General features: G+C 40.6%; 1 long non-coding RNA gene across 1 annotated transcript; it reads left to right on the top strand.

Moving 5' to 3' along the window:
• The first annotated feature begins 23,692 nt into the window (after positions 1-23,692).
• LOC143627549 (uncharacterized) lies at positions 23,693-24,380 on the top strand. The gene is made up of 3 exons (XR_013152610.1): positions 23,693-23,843; positions 23,925-24,006; positions 24,158-24,380. It is a non-coding gene; the product is annotated as an uncharacterized LOC143627549 (long non-coding RNA).
• The last annotated feature ends 1,697 nt before the right edge of the window (positions 24,381-26,077 follow it).

Here is a 26,077-nt window from a genome sequence, read left to right as displayed (position 1 = left end):
GCGAAGTGAAGCTGGGTGCGCGGCAAGATACAGTTAAGCTGGCAGGGTTTTCGGCTGAGCGCATCGGCTACCACATTAGCCTTACCAGGATGATACCGGATCTCACAATCGTAATCGCTGATGAGTTCGTTCCATCGGCGTTGCCTCATGTTAAGTTCCTTCTGATCAAAGATATGCTGAAGGCTTTTATGGTCAGTGTAGAGGATACACTTAGTACCATAAAGGTAGTGTCTCCAGATCTTTAAGGCAAAAACAACTGCACCAAGTTCGAGGTCGTGAGTTGTATAATTCTTTTCATGAACCTTAAGTTGCCTTGATGCGTAAGCGATAACTTGCCCCGTTGCATAAGAACACAACCGAGACCTTGGTTGGAGGCATCGCAGTACACGACAAAATCATCATTACCCTCGGGTAGCGCAAGAACAGGAGCTTCACACAACAATCGCTTGAGCGATAGAAAGGCTTCTTCTTGCTTCGAGCCCCAAATATACGGTTTACCTTTGTGCGTTAGAGCTGTTAAAGGCAAAGCGATCTTCGAGAAGTTCGAAATGAAGCGCCGGTAATAACCAGCTAAGCCCAGAAAGGAACGGATCTCGGTAGGAGAGGATGGCGTAATCCAGTTCTTGATTGCTTCAATTTTGGATGGGTCGACATGAATACCCATCTTGTTTACAACATGACCAAGAAACTGTACTTCATCCGACCAAAATTCACACTTGGAGAGCTTAGCATAGAGTTGCTCAGCTCTAAGCTTCTGCAACACCAATCGGAGATGTTGCTCATGCTCGGCCTTGGTCTTAGAATACACCAGAACATCATCGATAAACACGATCACGAATTTATCCAAGAAGGGCCTACACACCCGATTCATTAGATCCATGAAAACGGCGGGTGCGTTGGTTAAACCGAAGGACATGACCAAGAATTCAAAATGGCCATAACGAGTTCGAAAAGCAGTCTTCGGAACATCTTCATCGCGGATGCGCAACTGGTGATAGCCAGAGCGGAGATCAATCTTGGAAAAACAAGAGGCACCTTGGAGTTGATCAAAGAGGTCGTCAATACGCGGTAAGGGATACCGGTTTTTAATGGTGAGTTTGTTCAACTCGCGGTAATCAATACACATGCGAAACGATCCATCTTTCTTTTTAACGAACAACACCGGAGCACCCCAGGGCGAAGAGCTAGGGCGAATGAATCCTTTAGCAGTCAACTCTTGAAGTTGGCTTGCCAATTCTTGCATCTCAGCGGGCGCAAGACGATAAGGAGATTTAGCTACGGGGGAAGCACCAGGGACAAGATCAATACGGAACTCGACTTCACGAGCGGGAGGGATACCAGGAAGATCATCAGGAAAAACTTCAGGGAAATCACGCACAACAGGGATATCGCGAAGCTTCTTCTTTCCTTCATCGGGTTTAACCACATGGGCTAGAAATGCAATACACTTCTTCCGCATGAGCCTACGGGCTTCGGCGCAAGACATAAGCTTAAGACCGCGGGAGGGTTTCTCGCCGTAGATATGAAGATCACCATTTTCTCGAGGTATGCGAATCATCTTCTTGGCGCAAATAACTTCGGCGCGATTCCTCGAAAGCCAGTCCATACCAATAATAACATCAAAGCTTCCAAGAGGCATGGGGATGAGATCGATTAGAAAATCGTTTTCGTTAAGGTTAAGCGTGCAATCTTTAATCACCGAGTTAATTAAAACAGTTTCACCGTTAGCCAATTCAACTGAAAAATCTTCTTTTAAGTCGCTGCGCGGTCGCGCAAGCTTCTGCTCGAAGGCGCGAGAGATAAAACTTCGATCGGCACCAGTATCAAAAAGTATAGAAGCATAAAATCCGTTAAGCAAAAATGTACCATTCACTACGTCATTATTCGCTTGCGCTTGGTGCGCGGTTATGTTAAAAGCTCGTCCGCGTGTCACTTGGTTCGAAATCTGGTTCACCGGATTCGCTTGCGTGATTTGCACTTGTAGTCTCGGGCATGCGTTCCGGAAATGACTGGGATCACCGCAGTTATAGCACGATCTGGGTCGTGGGTTTTGGTAGGTTGGTTGTGGATTCTGCGGGTAGACTGGTGGTGTTGGCGCAATTGGGTTGGCGAGAGGGACTCTACAGTATTCGGCAGAGTGACCAACGCGGCCACATCGGTTACATTGTCGACACGGGGTTTGGGTTGGGTGGTGAAGTCTACAGGTTGGGAAAAAGGGTTGATTTCCTGTGTAAGGTTTCTTAGGTGGCGGGGCAGGGAGTGCGGGATTGGTTAAGGCATAGTTGTGGACTACAGGAGGTGTTGGGTAGGCTGACAGTGGGTTAGGCGTGTAAACTGGAGGTTGATAAATGGGTTGCTGGGCAATGGGCGGGTTGGTAAGCGCATAGGCCTTGCGCCTGCGCTTGAGGTTGTTACGGTTTGAGGGTTCTGGTTTGGTTTCTGTTGGTTCAGGGGCAGTCTTGGTGGGTTTGGTCTTCTCAGCTCCCCGCAGGAACAGGGTTCCTGCTCGGACATGGTTGTCGCTGAGCACAGCGGCCAACTCGATGGCGTCAGAGAGGGTTAGTGGGTTCCTGGCCCATACAGAATCTTGAATTTCCATGGGGAGACCCCCAAGGAATTTCTCTATGGCTCGGCGGGAAGGGGTAACAAGGTGAGGGACCAGTAAGCTTAGCTCGTGGAAGCGCGTCGCGTACTCGCGCGCTTCGCCACTGTATTGCTTCAGGTTCCAAAATTCTTCCTCCATGCGCTTAACTTCGTTGGGAGGGCAGAATTCTCGCGTAAGAATTTCCTTGAATTCCTCCCATGTCATGCTAGAAGCAGCCTCTGCGCCACGCGCATGAGCTACTCCATTCCACCATGTAAGCGCTCTGGATTCCAGGACACTGGAAGCATATAGGGTTCGTCTGTCTGAGGGGCATTGGGTGTGGAGGAAAGTGTTTTCTATTTTCTCAAGCCACTGGAGCATCACGGTGGCTCCTTCAAGATCTGTGAACTTTGGAGGGTTACCCGCGTTAAAGGACTTAATGTTGTAACCAGAGGTGTTGGTATTGTTTTGGCTCAAAGCTTGGGCTATTGCGGCGGCCATTTCCTGGGAACGTTGCTGTCTACGCATGCGCGAGGCTTCTCTTCTCTGAAATCGGCGAGATAGCGGAGGCATTCTATAAAAATTTTAATTTTAGTTAATATCTTGGTTTTAGCACAAAGTATAACCTCGAAAAGCTTGGTTTCACGGAGTTAGATACTATCAAAAGTTAAAGTAAAATAAATGACCCTAAATGCAGACTTAATAAAGGTAGCAAATTAGAATCAAGAATCGACAATTCATATATCACCATGACTTTCCGAATTCCCAATTTAAAATATACGAGCAAACGAGTATTGGAGATTGACGATTCATGTATCACCATGACTTTTCAATCTTCAATATAAAATATACAAGAAAATGAGTATTGGAGGTTGACAATTCATGTATCACCATGACTTTTCAAGTCTCCAACCTCAGAACATAATCGTAAATGGAAATTGAAAATCAACTATTCATGTATCACCATGACTTTTCGGATTTTCAAATCCAACAAACGAATATGTAAGAAAAATCAATAAAAATCGAAATTCAACAAAAATCGAAATATCGCGGAATAAAACATAAAATCATATACTGCGCAAGCGCGAGCATATTCATAAATAACGAGTAATTAACAATAAGCGCGCAAACATGAGATTTCTCTCATGCGCGAGAAGGGACTCTTAGGTATTCTAGGCCGTTACGTCTAACCACCTATCCTAAAGTCAACGAGCTCTGATACCAATCTGTAACACCCCGACCAAAGGAGGATTATACATCGGGGCGCCACATATTGTTTCATTACTCGTGACACTATTGGGTGTCAATATTTAATAAATACATTCATTCGCGCACGCGCAAAGTAAACAAGATAACATAAAACATCATAAATCAATATATTATAAATCAAAATATTCGAACAGCAATAACTTGTCTTGATACATTTTAATCTAGGTCCAAAATAAAGAAAACTTCCTACGTGTCCACAAGCTCCAAAACAGCTACTGCAAACCTGAACATGTGTTAAAATAAACGTCAAACACTTGCGTGTTGGTGAGAAATCAAGTTTAATACAATACATAGATAACAATAAATCTGCGCGCAACACGTGTATGTCTGGTGTTTAACAAGGGTGCAATCAGATTGTGATCAAGCCTAAATAGATCATAGCTCATAGTTCATAGTTCAATCCGTGCTCCCAATTGAGCACAAAAACGAGAAAACATCTGTGCAAGTGTAAACAAAGAAAACCGTAAACGATAGGTCTCCCGTGTTCATCTAATGGATCCATGAAAACTTCGGAATAGGCCGAACAAAGCGGTTAATGATACACACATACAAATAAACAGCCAAGTAAACGTCCTCAACACATGGGATACTGCGCGACTAAAGTTCATAAACAAGTTTAAGACTCTAGGTTTGTATGAACACATGAACATCCCAAAACATTAAAAGCAAAAAGGGATTAGGTACGAGATTACTCACTTGATAAACGATGCGGTGTAAGATAAAGCAAGAACCAACTTTAAACAAGCACAAGTTAACCTATAAATAAGATTATTGTTTTAACGATCTGATTTAAGTCTAGATTATAAGTTAGCATAATCAATAAGTAAATTATTATATAATATATATATTACCGGAAAAGCAGGGCAGAACAGGGAGGAAGACGGAGACAGAGAGGAAGACGGCAGAGAGAGCAAGGAGCAAGAGAGAACAGGAGAGATTAAGTGTTTTGTGTGTGATGTGTTAGGAAAAATAATATTATTATTTATAGAGAAACCCTAGGGAACACAATCCCTAGAAAAAGGGGAAAAGATTCCAGGACAAACAGAACAAGACAAAACAAAAGATAACAAAAGATATCAAAAGCAAGTAAAAGATATCAAGAGATATGGCAGCAGGGAAAAAGAGAAAAAGGCTGACAGGGAACAGTAAAAAGCATGGGCGGATCAGATAAAGGTACTGGTCAAGCATGGAAAAAGCAGATCTCAAAAGATAATGTCAGTCACTTTTTCTGTCAACCAATGGGGTTGGTGCGCATGCTGCGCCGAAAGTAACTTTTCAGACATAAAGCAGATTAGGTCAACAGCTCAAAAGATAAGACAACACAAAAGCAAACGGCTAGATTAAACAGAAGAAAACTCAAAGGGTTTAGCGCGAGAAGGCTGACACAGAAGGTCAAGAGAGCGCGAGCGCGAAGGCAGACAGAACTAACCTTAACGCGTCGCGGAAAGAACTACATTTCTACGCGCGCCGCGGGAAGAATCACATTTCTTAGCGCGCCGCGGGAGGAACTATAATTCTTCGCGCGTCGAGGGATGAACTACGATTCTTAGCGCGCTGCGAGAAGAACTACAAATCCTTAGCGCGTCGCGGGAAGAACTACCGTTCTTAGCGCGCTGCGAGAAGAATTACAATTCTTAGCGCGCTGCGAGAAGAGTTCGTCTCGCGTATCGCTGAAACAGGTGGTCTTCACGCAGGATTCCTTGTAAGGGGTCTGGCGCGTGGAGCTGCGCAGACAACCTTAGGCGGGAAGGAACAAAGGACAAGCAAAGAGTTAGAAGAAAAAGAGGGAAACAAGGCTTAAGGGCGGGACGACGACAAGAGGGAAAAGAAGGCGGAGAGAGAGAAGAAGAGGGACGGGACGGCGGAAAGAAAGAGAGAGAAAGAGGCGAGAAGAAAAATATATTATTATTATTAAAAGTAAAATATAAGTATAAATATTAAATCATAAAAGAAAGAGATCGGATCAGAGAAACGGGTACCTGGGTCGGGTCGGATCGGGGCAGATGTCACATGCTGCTCGTCGTACTGTTGTCAGTGAGCTGTCGCAGCTTTGGTCAGATCTTTTGTCCATACCTTGGCAGGTATAGTACAAAAGGTCCTCCAGTAGCGTACGGACTGGCTCATTTGGGCGGGAGAATTCCCGGCTTTGGGCGGGAGTATTCCCGGCTTGCTCATTCCCTCTTCAGGTGACATTACTGAATTATTTGAGAGTTAGTGCCTTGTGCGTGTAGCCTTGCTGTTAGTGCGGGTAGCCTTCCCTGATGGCTAGTATCCGCAGCTGCGGGAACAGGCGGAGTACGTCACCATTGGGAGGCTTTTCCTGCGGGAACAGCTTGCGTACTGCGTGTAAGGACGTCATCTCTCTGAGCATGGTTGGTCCTGCGGATCCAGTTGGTCTTTGCGCAGACGTCCCTCTAAGGTGAGTCTTGCGAGTTCAACTGCGCAGACGTCCCTCTTCGAGGTGAGTCTTGCGGGTCCAACTGGGCTCTGCTTAGACCTACCTCTTCAAGTCCCCCCAGTCCAATGTTCTTCTCATGAATTGTTAATAAGTGAGGTGAACTTTTGGACTTAAGCAAGGGGTTTTGAAAAGGGGTTTAGTTTTAAGGTTTTCCATGGGGATTCTTCCCGCGGAAGTCCTAATGTCACGTGCAGAAATTCCCGACTTTTCTGCTTGATCTTTGGGTATGATGCGGGTAGGTCTGTAACCTCCTCGCAAGTCAGGAGCGTTGAGTACCACTTGTGTAGATTCTCCATGAGGTTTTGGTAGTTTTAAACATAGTGATCAATTATGTTAAACAACCAATTCCATCTTGGAGCCTCAAACAATCTAGTTCTCAACGTTCCCGCTATGCGGGGATATTATTTCCGTTTCCGCAAGCATGGCCCAGAAGATCCTTCTTGGTTTCGATTCCCTGCGAGTGCTAAGTATGTTAAGGGTTTTGCCTTGACACTGTACCCGCACTCGTCTTATAGTTACTTTACTTCCAAGGTATTCTTGGCTTCAATTCCCTGCAGGTGCTAAGTATGTGAAGGGTTTTTTTGCCTTGACACTGTACCCGCACCTGTCTTATAGTTACTTGGTTGCCAAGGTATTCTTGGCTTCAATTCCCTGCAGGTGCTAAGTATGTGAAGGGTTTTGCCTTGACACTGTACCCGCACCTGTCTTATAGTTACTTGGTTGCCAAGGTAAGTGGGTGTAGTCCTTACTTTTGAATCTTTTTGAATCTTGTTGAAATTCGAAGAGTTGGTGAAAGGATAAGAACAGTCCCAACTGTTGAAGGGACGGTTGCGTCGTCCGACGGTTTCTTCTGACAGTTTCAGGACGTGCAGGAAGTTATGGCGACGTGACAGTATATGGTCATTCCAGACGCTTTTTCAGGCGCGTGGGTGCGAGTTTTCGGGCGCGTGGTTGCGAAGTTTACGGCGCGCGTCCTGTCGACAGCTGTTGCCAGCTTACTTTTTCCACGTGTCATAGTTTCATTGCACCTGCGTTTCTCTCTCTCCCGCATTAAATTCATCGCATTCATTGCGATGAGTATATAAAGGGAGGAGAAGATGCATCTCAATTCACAGTTTCACTTCATCTTCTAAGCGATTTCCGGCGAATACTCTAACTTTTGTCGAGCATTCTCCTGAAATCGTTCTTTCCATCCTCCGAAACATGTCTTCCATTCGTGATCCTGAGGCTATTGCCGAGGAGTCCGACGTGTACATCGAGAACCCGACGTCTGACAAGGACGATAAGAGTACTGCTGGGGAGTGCCAGTGTGCTCTTTCCGTCGACGTTTATCAGTACATCGTCAGGAAGTTCATGCTCGAGCCCTTCGAGCCTGAGTTTCCTAAGCCTCACCAGACGGTGTACGATGCCCCCAAGGGCAAGATAAAGGTGTATGTTGCATTCTTCATCTATGGGAATCTCAGGTTCCCATTGACGAAGTTTGTGTACCGTGTTTTAGAGAGACACGGTGTACACCTAACGGAGGTGCACCCGATGGCGATCGCAAAGGCTCACCATTTTGAATGGGTGTGCCATATTCTGGGCGTTGAGCCCCGCGTCGACCGCCTGATGACCTTCTACTCCTGGAGGTGCATCCAGGGCTGGTATACCTTGGTCAATCGGATCAAGGGTTTGAAGATCTGCGCTACCGAGCGCAGTCTTCGTTCTTGGAAGCGGGAGTTTTTTTATGTCTCCGCTCGCGTCGTCCCCATTGCGATGACGTTCAAGAACGGGAGGGCGCTCCCTAGCCTTCACGCCTCCAATTACCAAGAGGCGGAATGGTTCGCCAAGATCTCCCAGATCCAGACTCCGGTTTACCGCTTTGCGGAGTCTGGGATGGTGATACTTGGGATGAGCCGGGTATGGAAGGATGCTGGGGCAGAGGCGCCACAGATTCCTATCGTCCTCGAATACGGTTTGAACTCTATCCCTTACGGTATGCTTCATATCTTTTTGCTGATTTAGGGTTTTTGCTCTAACCATCTCTTTCTTTTTATTTTCAGAGGGAAACAACTTGCAGTCTCTTCTGCAGCCGCGGGAGAGCGGTGGTCCCGCTCGGTTGGGTACTCGTGATCTTGACGAGCACGAGTTGCCCATCCTGGAGCAAACGGCGGATCGGTTTGTGGAGGTCTACCCGCCGGGCCACGAGATTCTGAGCGCCAGGCGGCCAGGTAAGGGACTCTTTAACCCTCGCCCTCTCAATGCTCAAACCTCTGCTGGAATTCCTCTAATTTTGTCATCTTCTGATGAGGAATCCACAGATGGTCCTTTCTTCGTGAGGAAGAAGAAAGCTGCCGGCGTGAAGGGCAAGGCGAAGGTTGCCTCCACTGCCGATTAGGGGAACCGGTCTGAATCGGAGACCGAAAGTGAGGAGGCGGCGGGGAACCCTGGTGGTGGTGAGACAACTGTCTCGGAGGTTGAGACAGCTGTCACCTCTGATCCGCCCAGTACGACGACGGTGACCGGCGTGAAGAGGCCGGCTCCATCGGGTTCGTCCCCGCCTGTCAGAACCTTCAAGCTCAAGAAAACTCGTAAGTGTAAATTAATCTTACCCGCAATTCTTTCCGCCATTGTTTTTAATATCTTGTCTTCATGCAGGCGTGGATGCTACCGCATTCCAGAATGGAGCGGTGAGGAGCGTTTCTGGACCCATGACGGTAGGTTTGGTCAATCTACCCGAGGCGATGACCCAGGCGGCCGCGCCTGTTTGCAGCATTGGTTCAGTTGCTCATCCCGTTTGAGGCAACTGTCCCAACTGTAACATCCTCTCCGACGGCTGTCAGTGCCATATTCACTGCATCCTTCACTGAGCCGGCGGTGATTGTTTCTGCGGGCTCCTCCGCAGCGGCGGCCACGGTTGTGAGTTCACCTCCAGTGAGTTCACCACCGATGGTCTCTACCGCTGCAGCTTCAACCGTGCCTCCGGCACCGGCGACTACCTCGTCCCCGGCCGGTTCAGCAGGTATGTTTGGGGCTTCTAGCCAATCTCTGCCTCCTTCCCATCTGCCTGACCTCTTGGATGGATATCCTTTAGGCTCGGCTGATGGGTTTGGCGGCTACCGGCCTGTTGTCGACCCTACAGGTGCGTAGGGTTATTTTGGCCTTTTATTATTTTTTTTTATATCATCTTTTCCTAACCGCTTTTTCTTTTTGCAGTGTCAGATTCCAATGAGGTGTATGTTCCACGGTGGAACATCCGCCGGGGAACAACCTTTCGGACGGCTGTGGACTGCGTCGAGTGGGCGCGTCACGCAGCCCCCAGTGGCGCGTTGGGGGAAGCCATGTCTAGCTACCAGGAGGGTAGGCTGACGAATGAGCTTCGGATTCTCCTTGCCCGGATGCAGCCGCGCGTCGAGTTGGTTTGTCGTGAAAACGATAAGTTAAAGGCGGCGCTGTATCCAAGAAGTGGCTCAGGCGCGGGCTATCCGGGAAGAGAATAGGAGACTTTCCGCCGTTGCTGCGGAGAAGGAAAAGGCCTTCAAGGCCCTCGAGGTTGAAGTTCAGGCCCGTCTCGAGGCCCGTTCCAAGGCTGCCCAAGCTGTTAACGAACAGCTTCGGTTGGCTAAGGAAACTGCGCGGAACGCGATCGAGAGGGCCACCAAGGCTGAAGCTGTTGCTGAGCCTCTGCGCGCCGAGAATGAGGAGCTTAAAGCCAAACTAGAGAGGCTCCAGCAGGCTCATGATGCCTTGGCCATGGAAGACGCCAAGAAGCTTCAAGAGATCTTGGACCAGAGGGGTATGCTTGACCATACTGAGCGTAAGCTAAAGGGCGTTGAAGAGGCTGCTGCTAAGGAAGTGTTGCTTGCCAACCTTAACAAAAGTGAAGCCGAACGCGCCCGTAACCAAGCTCAAGCTGCCCTCCAGGAGGCTCTGATTGCCAAGGAATGGCTTCTACGAGAAGCTTTGTCGTAGGTAACCTTAGCTTCATAACGTCTTTACGCTTTTCTTTATACTTAGAAAAGTTTGATATATTTTTTCTTTTTGTAGGTTGTGCATCGGATCTTCACGGACACATCTTACGACGATGCCATGAGCGCAGCCCTCAACACTTCCCATGAGGATGGGGAAAGGCTGGTTTCTTGCTTGGTCTGGGGTTTGTTGAGAAGGGCATCCCGCCTTCCAACTTCCCTCTTTATGACGTGGACACTGAAGCTGCCTATGACCAAGCAGTGAACCAGTATGCTGCCTTCCCGCATCCGGTGGTGGAGAAGGTGAACGAAATTGCTGCTGCTGATGATGGGCTAACCATTCCCAAGACTTTCCTTGAACCGCCACAGCCAACTGATGGTGCGGGTACAAGTGGGTTTGGAGGGAGTGGTCCTGAAGTTTGAACCTTGAGATCCCTTCCCACCTTTAGGATAGATTTATATTTCTATAGGCGGGTAGATACCTGGCCATTCTTGTAATGTTTGAATTTTTTATGAAATATAAATGTTTGTGCGGGTAGGACCGCCACTTTCACTGGATGACTTGCTTTATAAACGTTATATGACTTGCTCATGCATATTATAGCTTAATTTGGCACTTGCTTTGCCGCATAAACAATATATGATTCGCTCGTGCATACTTTAGTTTAACTTAGCAATTTTTCAAGTGTTTTGAATAAGTTAACCGTTCGACGCGCGGTTGTCAATAGGTTAGTGTTTAGTTTCCTCTATCATGATTGTGCGGGTAGGACCGTCACTTTCATTTAGTGGGATGACCAATCTTCACCTATAACTGACCTGCGTGAAGGTTTGCCGTTTTTTGTGTTTATGCGGGTTTTGCCGCCGTCCACACGCAACGACTTCCCCACTTATTTATGCGGCGAATACCGGCATCAGTGTTTTGAATAAGTTAAAACTTTCAACGCGCGGTTGTCAATAGGTTAATGTTCAGTTTCCTCTATCATGATTGTGCGAGTAGGGCCGTCACTTTCATTTAGTGGGATGACCAAACTTTACCGATAACTGACCTGCGTAAAGGTTTGCCGTTTTTTGTGTTTATGCGGGTTTTGCCGCCGTCCACACGCAACGACTTCCTTTCACACTTATTTATGCGGTGAATACCGGCATATCAGTGTGGAAAGTTCATAAGTATAAATGTAAGACCATCAGCGTCAATGTGATAAGGAGAATCATTTCCATTAGAAGTGGCTCTGGGCATTTTCTTTACAAGTTTGGAATTGATCTGCATGCAACCTGTGTAATTGAACTCCCTTCCATGTTCTTGGGATGGGGGTGTCATCGAGCCTTTCGAGCCGATATTCACCTGGTTCGGAATCTCGTTGTTTACGCAGTATGTAGTCTCCAACATTGAAGCTGCAGTTTCATTCGTGTTTTCCCCAACTGGGGTTCTACATGCATTAGCCTGCTCAGCGTTCATTACGCCACGAGGTGCGTGAGTTTCCCATCTCTGACAAATGCTTCGACGATGTCCTTCAAGTCTAAGCATTCCTCGGTGGTGTGGCCTCTTGTCCTGTGGAAGTCACAGAATTTGCTTTGATCAGCGTTTGGACGCTGTCGGATAATTGGAGCCTCTGGCCATGGGAGCCTCTCGGTGGCGAATATCTCGGTGACGCTTTTGGTGAGTGGCGTCCATCTGGAGTTCCGGTTCGACGACTGCATGTTATCCTTTCCGCCTAACCGAGGGCGAGAGCTGGATGAGGTGTCAAAGTTTACCCTTGACTGCCAAATGCCTAGCTTCCTCTTTTTGTTTAGTCGGGCGGTGAGGACGTTGTTTTTTCTTGTTTTCTGGGTGTAGAGGTTTGTGCTCTGGGGAAGATCTCTACCCAGTTGCTTTTCCGTTTCCGCGAAGCGTTTAGCTGATGTCATGATGGCATCCCACGTGGATGGCATGCCGTCTTTACCCGTTAAGGTGCGGATGAGCTCTGGGTCCTTCGCGCCCTGGATGAAAGCAACGCGAACAAGATCTTCGCTAATAGTGCCCAGACTTAACTTCTTTGAATTGAAGCGCGTAATGAAGTCTAGTAAAGACTCATCTTCCTCTCGGATGCAGTTGAGGATCGTCCATTGCTCTTCGGTATACTTTCTTTGTTGACTGAAGTGTTGGCTGAACTTTTGTTGGAAGTCCGCCCAATCGTAGATGTGGTGGACCGGTAGACGGTCAAACCACGCTCTGGCTGCTCCAACCAGCATCATCTGGAACATATAACACCATGTGGGTTCCGTCCAGTTGCTGACGGTTGCCCCCGCTATGAATCTGTTCAAATGATCGTCTGGGTCGGATATACCATCACAAGTGCCGATGTTGGACATCTGTTTGGCACTTCTCGGGGCGATTGCTTCCGCAATGTCCCTTGCAAACTTGGACGTTCCCGCATTTGCAGCAGTTGGTCTAAAGGTTTTGGAGAAGTCACGTGGGTTTCCCCCCGCGTTCCTTGGTTTGAAGGTTTCTTCGAAATTCCTTCTCGGTTGGAAGTCCGTTTCCTTACGCTTCCCTTTCGCCCTATGGCGAGGGTTTGCGTCGGTGTCGGAGTCCTCCTGATCATCGTCCGAGTACTCGCACTCACTGCTCATGTTGAGCTGTTGTCGAGTGCTTCCAAATTCGTCAGCCTGTTGGATGGAACGTAAGCGTTCGTCCAACTCAGCTTGGAATTCCTTCTGACGTGCTTCCGCCCACGCTTTAACTTGTTCAAGTGTTTGGCGGGGGAGCCTCGTCTGTTGTCTTTCCACCTGGGTATCAATGAATCCCAGGGGATGATTGTTTACTGCACTTGCCCCGGCTCGGGTAACCGGGGTAGCATTCGTAAAATTTACTGCACTTGCCCCGGCTTGGGTAACCGGGGTAGTGTTCGTAAAATTTGTATACTCGCCGGTATTCCCCCCAGTAGCTGGGGTTGTGGTTACCGGGGTTTCTTGGTCACTCGCTGGCCTTGGGACCGGAGTAACTTTAACCATCTTTCCAGAAGTTTTGAAAAAACTGAAAAAGAATTAAGTTCTAGCTTTTATGCACGGATGGCGCCAATGAAGAAACACTAATTGACCCCGGCAGATTACGGATAATCTGGGGGTTAAATAGATGTTTCCCACGAGGGTTAGGTCCGGCAAAGATGGTTATTCTTCTGATGACCTGCAAAACAGACACCGTGAGCTCGTCACTGAGAAGGGGGGGTACCTCCTTGTGACCACCCTCCGGCGTGAGAATCAGACTAGATTGCTCTTGAATATAAGTGTATATTAAGAGAAATGACTAGAGCAGATATCAGATAATATATGAAGATATAAGATGTGGATACCGTTCCAAGGTGTTGGAGTATTTATAGCCGAAGGTAGGTGTCCAAGAAGGTACAGCCGGCTGTATAATATTCCTTTTCTACCAACTGTGGGCTACGCACGTGCCGTGCTGGTGGTTGGTGGGTAGGCAGCGGCTGATAGTGACATGGCCGGCTGTGTACTATTCATTTTCCACCAACTGCAGGCTATGTACGTGCCACGACAAGGGTTGGTGAGTAGGCAGCGGCTGATAGTGACATTAAGTACTAGAGCGTGCTGCTCGTCATACTGTTGTCAGTGAGCTGTCGCAGCTTTGGTCAGATCTTTTGTCCATACCTTGGCAGGTATAGTACAAAAGGTCCTCCAGTAGCGTACGGACTGGCTCATTTGGGCGGGAGAATTCCCGGCTTTGGGCGGGAGTATTCCCGGCTTGCTCATTCCCTCTTCAGGTGACATTACTGAATTATTTGAGAGTTAGTGCCTTGTGCGTGTAGCCTTGCTGTTAGTGCGGGTAGCCTTCCCTGATGGCTAGTATCCGCAGCTGCGGGAACAGGCGGAGTACGTCACCATTGGGAGGCTTTTCCTGCGGGAACAGCTTGGGTACTGCGCGTAAGGACGTCATCTCTCTGAGCATGGTTGGTTCTGCGGATCCAGTTGGTCTTTGCGCAGACGTCCCTCTAAGGTGAGTCTTGCGAGTTCAACTGCGCAGACGTCCCTCTTCGAGGTGAGTCTTGCGGGTCCAACTGGGCTCTGCTGGGACCTACCTCTTCAGATATTGTATATTTGTATACTAGGTTATAAACCCGTGTATTACACGGGTTTTAAAAGTTAAATCTCATTAATTATCTTATTATACGATTCTGGTTCTTCAAGTTACAATAATCATGTATAAAAATCACATCAAAACCGTTGAAAAGTCTCAAGAGCTGAAAAATGTAAAAAAAAATATTGCTCCTAAATATATTTTTGTATTAGTTTCAACATATCTTGCTACTGAACTAGCAGTTGCAAGCGTTTGTATCGGTAAAAAAAAGTACCAAATGATTCAAATTGAAGGTCTAATTAATGATAACAAATTATTAACCATCTATAACCAATAAAAAATAAACTTGTGTTGCTTACTTCATGTCTTTTTTTTTATTATAAATTCATGCTTTAGGTTATAAAATTAGAGGCAAGAAAAACTACAAATTTAGTAATATCGGCAAAGAAAGTGGAATATTAATTAAGTTATATGCATTTTATCACACTTTTTTCGGTTTCAAACATGGCATCTTATTAAACTTTTAATTTTAGATGATCTTGACACATTTTACTCAACTTCAACGACATACAAAAAACTAAACAGTTATAATGAGTTTTATACTTGTGTGTAAATGTAAAAAAATTGTGTAAATAAAACATGTTAGGAACCAAAAGTAATATTTTTCTTAAAATAATCAGTTTTGTCCCTAATTTGTACCGACCAAACCGGTTCTTATATGTTGCGCCTACTGACACGACTCGCCCATTTTGCTAGCTATAAGAGAACACAAATAGCAAATTTGACCCATTTACTTAAAGTGTCGAATACAAGTTGATCTTTCCCGAAATGTTCCCAGTCATACTAATGGTGGGTCTGTTTCAAGTGAAACTTGTTATGACCCATTACGTAAATCAGAGTAAAAAATTGCTGTAAAGATTTTATTCGCAACAAATAAGTATATTCCCGAAAACCAAACCATCATTCCTCCCATATCAATCAATTTTGAGATTTTTGTATAGAAGATAGAACATAAACAAATCATAATAATAAACAACCAAACTTATAAGAATTAGATAGTATTTCGAACATCCTACTCATTATCTTAATCATTACAATGACATTGTATAAAATGGGTTTGCAACACCGATAAATACAACCATTTTCCTATCATTATAATAGTCAAGTACATTTTATGGTCTTAACATGTAAAATTAAAAAAAAAAGGTTTATTATAATTGTCAAGCTATTTTCCTTGAGTGATGAACAATGTCATTTTAGCAAAAATTATCAATACATATAAAAAAGGTTTATTATATAGAATTAATAGTAAAAAAAATCAAATGAGATGAACCATTTTCGTATTGCTCGGAGTAAAAACGAATCGTGACATCTTCTGAATTGGTCACTAATAAATTAAAAACATACAACACAAATTTACACACACTAAAATGAGTTTCAAAAGTTCTACATATGTTCTTTTAATTCTATTTTATTTTACTTTATTTACTACTATGAAATTATAGATAAATTATTAATATGGAATGTTTAAAATATATATTAATTGTATTAATTAGATAGTTATAACTTTTAAAGTTGAACATTAACGGTGCCACTTGGCAAAAAATTGGATAATTAGATGCCATGTGGCACAACTATGGTTTTTGTTTATTATAATAGTAGATAAGCGTGTACCTATTGCATGCCAAAGGATGTGTATACCGAGTATACTATCATACTTGTGTGTGTTTAGGTTAAGGGGTATACATCTCTCAATATCATTATTCTCACTCGTCATGTCTGTTTCACGTCAGTTTCCCCACATCAATCAATCTCCTTAAATTAGGGATATACGCCCTTCTTCTCATTCTTCATTTTTGATTATTTTTTTATTTAATACAAAGAGAGGAAGAGAGTGAGTGACGAGAGTGACCGTGGTCACTAGCCTCACGCCAACATGACCAAAAAAGGAAAGGGTGGGGGGCGGGGGGGGGGGGGGGGGTGTTTGTCACTCGCATGACCCCGTTCAAGACGACATATCAAATGCCTCATCCTCTTGAGGGGAGTATATTGTCCAACCTTAGCCACTTTTTTTTTATTTTTTTTATACTATTAAGAAGTATTTAATTATTTTTTTTGAACAAATACACTACATTATGTGTGCAATCAAAGTTGTATATTCAATTAGACAACATGATATATATAGAATATATACATATTTTCTTTTTTGTAGTAATTAAGTTCATAGACGATTAAAACAATCCAAAAAAGTTGTTGGATTGTATTTTGGAATGAATATAACAGAGTTATATGTGTGTTATAATTTCTATAAATAACTAGGTAATTAGTCAAAGCTTTAGAAATGTTCAAATAAATAATTACTAATCAACAATCATAAAGAAATTAAAGAAGAGGACTTTGTGTATACACAATACAGGAACTAATTCATCAATATCTTAGGTAAATTAACTTCATGTCATTTAACACTAAGATTGTGTCCATAAAAAATGTTGTCTCATATACTATGCATCAATGCATTTCAAATCCGTTGTCTTTGGATGAGGTACCAATGATACAAATAACCTCATGTGAAGTCTTCATTCATGTAACAAAAAAAAGAATAGAAAATAATTAAAAGGTCATGGGCTTCTAGTGAATAAAATGAAAGGTATTGATGGGTACGACTGCCATAATGCCATATGTTACAACTTGCAACATTAGTTGTGTTTTAAGATGTTTCATTTTAAAAAACAATTGTTATTTTGTATTGTTTATAAGAAAATGACCAAACATAAATAATATACTTGTATGGTGTAACTTGTAAGATATAAAGACCGTTTGCCACACAAAAAGGCCAACGAAAATAACCTTTTTTTTAGAAAAAATATATAATTTAACAAATAGTATTATAATGGGAAGTTGCGCAAAAATAATCACTAATACAAAAATATATATTTTGCAAAATACTAGTGCAAATGCATATATTGACATCAAATGATTTTCTTTTTCTTTATATATGTCGGGATAGCATTTTACTTTTATTAGAATAAACTTTTTTTTTCTGGTTGTTGTCTTTCCTTTTCCTTCTTGTGATATCTTTTATATTGTTTTCACACCTTATGTTGCTTCTTTTTGTTATCTATTTATTCCGGACAGATCTAGAATCAAAATTAGAGTTTATTTAATAAATGAGTTTGATTTATTTGAGCTTCAAACATTAATTTGGCAAACTCCACTAGAGTCACAAGCTACACATGCGTATCACACGTACATTAAAAACCAACAAGCTAATGTGTTCATACATCATTATTTTGTATTATTTACATATTCATGTGTATTAACGAAAAACCAAACTATTTTGTTCATTTTCTTTTTCTTTTTCTTTTTTTGATTTTAAGAAGAGATGAGTGACAAACAATTATAACATATTGAAATAAAAGTTTTAACAATTATAATTTTATTTGCTTATTGTAACACGGTTCTAACTTATTTATTTGCAAAATTAAATAGAACACAAAGAGAAAGAAATGCCTGGTGAATCATTACTTGCAGGGTCTTGAAAATATAATTTTCTATAATTATACTTTCAAATAACATTATATGATTGTAACAATGATCCATGCGTAATTATACGATCGAGTCTATCAATGTTACAAATTAAACTGTTAGGTAGATATGTATCTTATTTGTATATATGTGTATATGTATGTGTGGAAGGTATTTATGTGAAAGAGACGTAGCATTGTATAAAGTGTGTTAGATAAAAGTCTAACAGGTTCATGCTAACGAGCCCAATAAGTCAATAATAGACTCATTACATGTGACACTACCTGTCTTTTGATATGAAAAGTAAGTAGTAACCATCCAAAAGCAACCACTTAAGCAACTTAAATTACCGTGAAAGTAAACCAGCAAAGAACTAACCTAATGGTAGATTTGATTAAACGTAAATAACTATAAAGTCAAACAAGAATCAAAAGTTTAAGACAAAACAAACCATAAAAGAACCATATATGTCTCTCCACACGTCTTCAGCGACACCCTCCTAATTCACATGCATGATGCCTCCTCCCGTAAGCACATTTGTATATAACTAAACTTTTTACCTGGCGTGTTGCACCACGCAGATCGGATAACAGTTTGGATGCCGAATATGTTAAGTCACATTACAGTTGTATATTACTGTGGGTTCGGTTGAGTAACATATAAAACATTAAAATATAAAAAATGACATATGTTCGGTCGGTATTGAGCATGGCAACAATGAGTCGTGAAACTTGGGCGTTGGTAAAACCTAAGTGTTCACGGACGTTGCGACGGTGATTCGATGCGAATTCGATCAGTTTGAGTTACGTTTGTTATGATACCGGAAGTAAACAAAAAGGTCGGTAAAACCCGGGCGCCAGCAAAAGCCTAAAGATGTCAATCCCAAGCGTTTCATCGGTGTTTTGAGACGAATAACCGTTAAATTGTTAAATTTGAAAAAAAAACAAAAAAAAATCAAAATTATTTGAACCACTTTGGTGCCGCCACTTGGCTCAATAAGGATTTAACGGCTGTTAATTATATATTTTTATAATTATAATAAGATCCTAGTGAGTGTTAGGGTGAGATGAGCCGAATAAGGACGTTACTTCATGCCACCTCATCACACTTCACGCTTTAAAAACCACAACAACATAGGGGGGCACCACTCCTTGCCATAGTTATTACTTCTTGCTCGTCAACCGGGTGACAACCAAGACTCCAAGAGGGATCTTTTTTTGTAGGGTCCACCTCCATTTCAATCAATCAGTTTTTTTTAATGTCTTGGTTAACTAAACTCACTTCATAACATTTGTTTTTTTTTTTTGGGGGGGGGGGTTGATTTGTTAAAGCCAATTTGTCTATGTGGCGTTGCGTTACTTTTTGTTAATCGTCATCCGTCCACAATACATGGTATCAGATGGACATGGCTGTATAAAGAGCTCGCGGCTCGTTTGATAAAAGCCTTAATAAAACTAGCTAAAAAACTTGATTTAAAACAACTTGAGCTGAGTTGGCTCATTTTTGTATCCAAGCCAGAATCGATCGTGACTCGGCTCGGGTCATGGCTCGGCTCATTGGCTCGATCTTAGGCTCGTTTAACTTCAAAATCAAGCTCAAGCCTAGCTGAGTTGTCTCGTTTAATTTCGAGCTCGAGCTCGAAAGCACCCTGGCTCGACTCGAGGTCGACTTGTAAACAACCCTATATATGGAGCTTCTACCTATACTATTGAAGCAAACACAATGTGAACACATGACCCTTAACTAGGGTGTCCATGTAGGATCTACATATGCTTTTTTTTACAAATATAATACTAGGGTTTGAATCAAATACAAATGAAATTAACGTGCTAAACATGAGAATCAAGTAGAATAATTATATATACAAGTAGAGTAATTAACGTGCTAAACGTTAGAATCAAGTAGAGTAATTATATATACAAGTAGGGTAATTATGTAATCACTCTACTTGTATATATAATTACTTTACTTGATTCTTACGTTTAGCATGTTAATTTCATTTGTACGTTAACTTTTCCCTATAAAACTAATTATCTATAATATATATAATTCAAAAAATCGACAACGCTTAGTATGGTACTTCAAGACCAAGTGTTTATTCGTTTTATTCATGGAACAGTAAAGATGTGCGTGTGAGTATAAGTGTCTAATAATTGGGCAACCATGGGGATGCCTAACACATTAGTCTTGTTCACATTAAATTGTGCTAAACAGACCAATGAGTTAGTGATCCATTGATAAAGACAAAATCATTTAAATACATATTGGATTGGAAGGGTTTGAAATGTCTTAACACTTAAGTTCAAATCTTATATATGGAAAAATTTATAAAAAATTTCACCGTTAAAAAATTGTTTAAAAAGAAATTCACTGTTAAAAAAAATTGTGCTATACATCTTATGATGTAGTCTGATTGATGAATAAACATATTATCTCAAATTATTATATATATTAAAAGGAGGATTAAATCATCTTCATAACTTATTATTTCTTTCACTATTCAATTTTTAAATATTTTATTAATTATAATACCCACCAGCCATAATTCCATAAGTAATAATAATGGTTTTTATTTGAGAAATTTACCTAAATAGCCCTTTTGATGAGAGAGAAAAGGCAATATAGCCCGTGAGATTTCAAATTCCAAAAACAGCCCACCAAATCCAACGTCCTCGTGAGTTTTTGAGATTCCCCGTGAGTTTTCGTGGACGAATAAAAATCTGCCATGTGTTTTCCACTTTCACCTACCACGCTATTATTCATCCCAAATCTGTCTGAAGCGTTATTTTTGTCATCAAATATAACTTGAAGAAAACCAACTGTAGCGTGATGTTTCAAGCTGTTTTCATCGGCAACGTGATTTTTCAAAATTATGGTTTTTAAAGTTATTTTGATATTCATCTCCAAAGATGAATTTCAAATGAATTTTGTAAATTTCAAAAAACCTAAAACATCTTCATCTTCTTCATCATATTTATCACCTTCATCATCTTTCCGGCCACCGGTACCATCACCATATGAATCTATCTAACCCTTGACCTCAACGAAAACTAAAGTACAAATGAAAAGAATTCTTTTATCTACAAAAACTTGACACCAAATGATTCAAAAATGAAACAAATGATATATATTAATTTCACGGACTCCTAACATACCTCCGGCGGACACTTACTAGGCAAAATATGCAAACTCAACACTTGCTGCCCAACTGGAGTATCCAAAACCGCCAACCGCCACCACATCCACCACCAAAATCCCACCACCACCAACACTGACAACACACACGCTACATATCACCTCCTCATCCATCGCCGCCGCCACAGCCCCTTTAAACATCTCATCCTCCATAACATCCACCCATACATCCACCACATCATCATACTTCCTCAACACACCTTTTTGTAACACCCCGGCTAAAGCGGAAACGTCTGAGTGTGACGTACAGATTGCCCAAAACACATGTGACACTATTAAGCGACAATATTATCATTAATTCATTCCAAAGCATCAAGTACACAAGTTATTTCAAATGAACAAACACAAGGGAAAAGGAACAAAACAAACATCTTCTTGCTTATTATCTAGATAACCTAACTTCTAGTATCCTCTTCAGTTCATCCTCTAATGAAAGTACCTGTAGCATATATATAAAATAATGTCAACTAACTTAATAGTTGGTGAGTTCACACAGTTTAAATAATATATAAAAACCATACAGTTCCATGAAAACTTGTGAAAAACACATAAGGGTTCTTTACACTAGAAACAATGGTCCATGAGTGTAAATAATAAATGAAGGTCTTTTCCAGTTGGGATTGTGCACCAACGTACTCAGATCGGAGTCCCTTTTCCACCAGAAACAAATGGTCCATGGGTGCAAAGGGGGGCGTATGATCATACTTATCGAAGAAATCCATGCACGTAATAATTGAGCAAGTAACAAGTAAACACACAAGTCCATGATGCGAATTGTAGTTTGTAATAATAAATAAAATAAATTGCATTTTAGATAGGATATATATGTTACCCCCAAAATAGTTAAAAAGGGTAAAAAGGGGATGTGAGAAACTCACATTTGATATTGGAGACAACTTGAAATAAATAACCGAAAGCGAGTTAACAAACAAAGCAATTGAATCTCACGAAACTATAAATAATAACGAAGATACAAAAAATCAAGGATTAGTAACTGAAATTATAAAGTTAATTAACTTATGGTAAATGGGGAATTGGGTATTTTTAATGAGTTTAACAAAAATGAATAAAGTTTATATAAATCATTTGATGTTTATTAGTTGAAGAATGATTTGTAGACAAATAATTATAACTTATTAATATAAGATTAAATAATAATATTAATAACAATTTATGATTAAACATTTGTTTCCAAGTAACATAATTAATTAATTAATTCTCATAAATAGTAGTTATGTTGAAATAGAATAAACAATAATTAATTTACTCAATTATTAATTCAAAGATATGAAGTATGTTATTTCTATTGTAAAATATTTTAAATAAAATAAATTTTTATAAATAATTTTATTTAAAAAAAGTTTATAAGTTATGATGATCAACGAATCATAAGATTTAGATAAATATATATTCATGTTTGTTCTTGCAAAATAACTAGGTTTGATCCAAGATTTAGAAAAATCAAAGTGTTCATCTTGAATATCCATGATCATAATGATTCTTATAATCAAAATATAATATTTTTATGATAAAAGTAACATGATCATGAAGAACAACTTATGAACAAGTATGAACATTCAAGATAAAATCAAAACAAAAGCTATAAATAGCTTGAAATGGTAACAACTTACTTGTTAGTGCTCTTAAACTTAAGAAAAGAATGGATTGAGGTGTGAAAATAATGGAGGATGTGTCCTCCTTTTATATTGAAAATATAGAGTTGTTATGTCTTAAGGAAATTATGAAAATTAATCATATTTAATATAATTAAAACAAAAATTAAAAATTGTTTAATAGGGCATTCAACAGGTTTAACTATTTAATAAATTTTATTGAATTAAAACATTCATTAGTTATTATTAATTAAGTAGCATATGAAAATATGATGATAATAATAAAATTAATAATAATAATAATAATAATAAATAAAAGTAGTAGTTGTAGTTAAATAATAATTATAGTAAATTGCATGGGACACGTACTTAAATATTTGATCTTGATTATGAGTGTTTTAAATGAGTATGTAATAATACAAAGGTGGTAAAATGTATAATTGCATAAAAATGAGGGTCTCCTTTGTATTGCTTCATACATATGTATTTTAGAGCTGAGGGTCTCTCTGGAAGCCACCTCTCTATCCATGTGGATAGAGGTACGGTGTGCCTACATCCCACCCTCCCCAGACCCTACTTATAGCTATACTATTGGTGGGACTTCACTGGGTATGATTGATTGATTGATTGATTGATATATATATATATTTGTTTATGACTCGTTTGAGGTAAAACTTAACCGAAGCTGACTCATTTGTAATTCACAAGACCCGACGGTTTGGTTTTAAGTTTAAGAGAATCTGATTTTCTGGTTTGGTTTAGGTTTTGCTATCAACCAAAAAAACCAAAGTGAACCGATTGAAAAAAAAAACGATTTTAAGTGACTAAGTGTAGCTGAAATTTTTAGTTCCAAATGTGTTGGACCCAAGTTTTGGAGGCCCAAAGTTTTGGACCCAAGTTTTGGACCCAAGTTCACTATTTTTGGTCTTTTTTTTTCAGCCCAAAATTTTTAAGCCCAAATGGTAAAACCGATAAAACCGAAGCCAAACCAAACCCATTGTGAAAAACGAAAACCGATATATTATATTGGCTTTTATATTATATTTTGTGTCATTATGTTTGGCAACTTTTCAGGTGCGTTTGTGGCTCGAGCAGATTCTTTGGGATAAGAAATATGACATGGATGTATCGATGCAAAGGTGTTCTTAGCATCGTGAATTCTGATGAACTTCATACCGTACAGGTAATACAACACCTATTTAATCTCTTCATATATAATTTCAAGTGCAAAACATAAATAAAATAAAATGGTTCCAATTTGCAGGCTGTGAGGGAGATATATGAGATAGTTCCTGCACGTAAATGGAAAAGTGGAGAAAGTCAAACGAATAAAATCGTGTTTATCGGTAAGCTCATAGTCACTCTCCTGAAAGTCGGTTGACTTTGATTATATTTTTCTCCGATGGGTGAAATTTAGAATCTTTCAATGTTTATGACCTTCAGGATTGTTTTTATCAAAGAAACATAATATTCATAGTTTCACCTTGGTTTACGCAGGCCGGTCACTGAATGAGGATATTCTTGTGGACTGTCTTAGAGCTTGTGCCTCAACAACTTGCTAATGGGTGTATTTTGTAATTTTAAGAAGCTTCAAACCTAACCTCTTATGTGGTTTGAGTGAACCTAGACTCGACTTCATTGTGTTTTGGGTTCAATGAGCCATGCGCATGTAGGGCTGGAACCAGATACATGAGATTTTGTGGGTCTAGATACCTTATTTGATCAGTTGGAGCAATGTGTCAATTGATGCTTTAGAGTTAAACTGGACTAAAAAAACCCATGGTACAAACATGGGACCTTGATATATACATAAATTACTATTACCAACTCGTTTACTATTTATAGTATGCTTTGAATGAAAAATGAAGACAATATTCAGCTTGGTGGTTTATCGGCCGGTTTTTAGATCAAACCGAATCTGAACCAGAACGGTTTTGGTTATTTGTTTTACGCATGGGTTTTGTTCCGTTATGAGGCGGTTTTTAGGCTTTACATACAACTTTTATCTAAAAAAATTTCTCTAGAAATAATGAAGTCTAAAGTTTACCAAAGTTTACATCGACCATTACAAGTGAATTTGGCTATGAAACTTGTGACCAACAATAATGAACTTGAACCACAAATCTAAACAAACAAAGTTCGGTGTGGTTCGGTTTATTTTCCTAGTATAGAACGATTGCTAAATTTGGTGTGATTCCGTGCGGTTTAGTTGTGTATTCAGTTCTTCTCACTCTAACTGAGCTTTATGTCAAACTCTTTACTCTCGTGTCTCGTGTGACATATTTGATGTATGCTAAAACAACCTTTGACTCAAGTTTAGTAATGATTCTTAGTGACAATAGTGGAATTTGCAAGTTTTGGAAATTGAAATGGTATATGTTTCTTACAAAGAGAAGATTATAGTACAAGTTGGAAATTGAAATGGATTATTTACTCAACTCATATATATTAATATAACTATTCATTAATGTACAAACAAACATCCATAAGGTACAAGTTGGTAAATCCTATTAGTTTCTTGGTTACTTACATGTCCACGTAAATTGTAAAAATGTGTGGTTGTTATTTTTGACTGAACAAATATCTTGGACAGAAAACCTCTTCGAATTTACTTTTCACACCAACCTAAAGATCTTAAAAACAAACCTAGCTTTTCACACACTCAGCCAACTTGATGATCCACCCAACTTGAATACACTCCGGCATTCACGTGACATCAGATATTTAATATTTCTCATCTTTGGTTGATGGAAGTTAGATGCCTTCGTCAATTTAACATTTTAATCTAAAATTTTGTTCACATTTTAGCGCGTCTTAACTCGTGAGTTAACACGCTTAGCGTGACAGCATGCATGGATATTTAATGTTTTCAAGTTTATTTTTGGTACGTTGTAATAAACTAACAAGAGAAAATTGCGGTTTTCGTTCCTGTGGTTTGTTCAAATATGTTGTTTTAGTCAAGTAGTTTCAAATTTGCGATTTTCATCCATGTGGTTTCGTTTCACTTGCAAACAAACCCGACCTCGGTAACCTCGTTAAGTCTGATCGTTAAACCTATCAACACGCACCTCACGTGAGGGGTAGTTTTGTCTTTCTTTCTTCCCAAATAAACCCTAACCCAATTTGGGAAGAAAAAAGACAAAACTGCCCCTCACGTGAGGTGCGCATGTTGATGGGTTTAACGATCAGACTTAACAGGGTTAACGACGTCTGGTTTAATTGCAAATTAAATGAAACCACATGAACGAAAATCACAAATTTGAAACTAATGGACTAGAACAAGATATTTAGACAAAACACATAGACAAAAAACGCAGTTTACTCAACTAACAATCTCACCGCACCGCACGGGTTTAGAATGCTAGTTTATAAAAAAATGGAATTAAATCTGTAAAAGAATAAAAATAAAAAATTGAA

The sequence above is a fragment of the Bidens hawaiensis genome, unplaced genomic scaffold (assembly GCF_021521415.1).
Source record: "Bidens hawaiensis isolate Kalapana, Puna unplaced genomic scaffold, B.hawaiensis_p1.1 tig00004685_1, whole genome shotgun sequence".
Classification (NCBI taxonomy): Eukaryota; Viridiplantae; Streptophyta; class Magnoliopsida; order Asterales; family Asteraceae; genus Bidens; species Bidens hawaiensis.
The sequence above is the reverse complement of the archived record's forward strand: the minus strand, read 5'-3'. Positions and strand labels throughout refer to the sequence as shown.